Source organism: Penaeus vannamei, chromosome 21, assembly GCF_042767895.1.
Source record: "Penaeus vannamei isolate JL-2024 chromosome 21, ASM4276789v1, whole genome shotgun sequence".
In the NCBI taxonomy this organism is placed as follows: Eukaryota; Metazoa; Arthropoda; class Malacostraca; order Decapoda; family Penaeidae; genus Penaeus; species Penaeus vannamei.
The window spans coordinates 35039936-35042435 of record NC_091569.1 but is presented as its reverse complement, the minus strand read 5'-3'; positions in this window follow the sequence as shown (position 1 = coordinate 35042435).

Genomic DNA, 2500 nt, shown 5'->3' with positions numbered 1-2500 from the left:
AGCGAGGAAAGAATAGTTATCCTGACGAAAAAAGTAAGGTTGGCAAGCCTGATTAAACGAGGAAAGAATAGTCATCCTGACGAAAAAAAGTAAGGTTGGCAAGCCTGATAAAACGAGGAAAGAATAGTTATCCTGACGAAAAAAAGTAAGGTTGGCAAGCCTGATAAAACGAGGAAAGAATAGTTATCCTGACGAAAAAAAAAGTAAGGTTGGCAAGCCTGATAAAACGAGGAAAGAATAGTTATCCTGACGAAAAAAAAGTAAGGTTGGCAAGCCTGATAAAATGAGGAAAGAATAGTTATCCTGACGAAAAAAAAGTAAGGTTGGCAAGCCTGATAAAACGAGGAAAGAATAGTTATCCTGACGAAAAAAAGTAAGGTTGGCAAGCCTGATAAAATGAGGAAAGAATAGTTATCCTGACGAAAAAAAAGTAAGGTTGGCAAGCCTGATAAAACGAGGAAAGAATAGTTATCCTGACGAAAAAAGTAAGGTTGGCAAGCCTGATAAAACGAGGAAAGAATAGTTATCCTGACGAAAAAAAGTAAGGTTGGCAAGCCTGATAAAACGAGGAAAGAATAGTTATCCTGACGAAAAAAAGTAAGGTTGGCAAGCCTGATAAAACGAGGAAAGAATAGTTATCCTGACGAAAAAAGTAAGGTTGGCAAGCCTGATAAAATGAGGAAAGAATAGTTATCCTGACGAAAAAAAGTAAGGTTGGCAAGCCTGATTAAACGAGGAAAGAATAGTTATCCTGACGAAAAAAGTAAGGTTGGCAAGCCTGATTAAACGAGGAAAGAATAGTTATCCTGACGAAAAAAGTAAGGTTGGCAAGCCTGATAAAACGAGGAAAGAATAGTTATCCTGACGAAAAAAAGTAAGGTTGGCAAGCCTGATAAAACGAGGAAAGAATAGTTATCCTGACGAAAAAAAGTAAGGTTGGCAAGCCTGATAAAACGAGGAAAGAATAGTTATCCTGACGAAAAAAGTAAGGTTGGCAAGCCTGATAAAACGAGGAAAGAATAGTTATCCTGACGAAAAAAAGTAAGGTTGGCAAGCCTGATAAAACGAGGAAAGAATAGTTATCCTGACGAAAAAAAGTAAGGTTGGCAAGCCTGATTAAACGAGGAAAGAATAGTTATCCTGACGAAAAAAGTAAGGTTGGCAAGCCTGATAAAACGAGGAAAGAATAGTTATCCTGACGAAAAAAAAGTAAGGTTGGCAAGCCTGATAAAACGAGGAAAGAATAGTTATCCTGACGAAAAAAAAAAGTAAGGTTGGCAAGCCTGATAAAACGAGGAAAGAATAGTTATCCTGACGAAAAAAGTAAGGTTGGCAAGCCTGATAAAATGAGGAAAGAATAGTTATCCTGACGAAAAAAAAGTAAGGTTGGCAAGCCTGATAAAACGAGGAAAGAATAGTTATCCTGACGAAAAAAAGTAAGGTTGGCAAGCCTGATAAAACGAGGAAAGAATAGTTATCCTGACGAAAAAAAAGTAAGGTTGGCAAGCCTGATAAAACGAGGAAAGAATAGTTATCCTGACGAAAAAAAAAAGTAAGGTTGGCAAGCCTGATAAAACGAGGAAAGAATAGTTATCCTGACGAAAAAAAAGTAAGGTTGGCAAGCCTGATAAAACGAGGAAAGAATAGTTATCCTGACGAAAAAAAAGTAAGGTTGGCAAGCCTGATTAAACGAGGAAAGAATAGTTATCCTGACGAAAAAAAAGTAAGGTTGGCAAGCCTGATAAAACGAGGAAAGAATAGTTATCCTGACGAAAAAAAAAAGTAAGGTTGGCAAGCCTGATAAAACGAGGAAAGAATAGTTATCCTGACGAAAAAAAGTAAGGTTGGCAAGCCTGATAAAATGAGGAAAGAATAGTTATCCTGACGAAAAAAAAGTAAGGTTGGCAAGCCTGATAAAACGAGGAAAGAATAGTTATCCTGACGAAAAAAAGTAAGGTTGGCAAGCCTGATAAAATGAGGAAAGAATAGTTATCCTGACGAAAAAAAGTAAGGTTGGCAAGCCTGATAAAACGAGGAAAGAATAGTTATCCTGACGAAAAAAAGTAAGGTTGGCAAGCCTGATAAAACGAGGAAAGAATAGTTATCCTGACGAAAAAAAAGTAAGGTTGGCAAGCCTGATAAAACGAGGAAAGAATAGTTATCCTGACGAAAAAAAGTAAAGGTGGCAAGCCTGATAAAATGAGGAAAGAATAGTTATCCTGACGAAAAAAAAGTAAGGTTGGCAAGCCTGATAAAATGAGGAAAGAATAGTTATCCTGACGAAAAAAATTAAGGTTGGCAAGCCTGATCAAATGAGGAAAGAATAGTTATCCTGACGAAAAAAAAGTAAGGTTGGCAAGCCTGATAAAACGAGGAAAGAATAGTTATCCTGACGAAAAAAAGTAAGGTTGGCAAGCCTGATAAAACGAGGAAAGAATAGTTATCCTGACGAAAAAAAAGTAAGGTTGGCAAGCCTGATAAAATGAGGAAAGAATAGTTA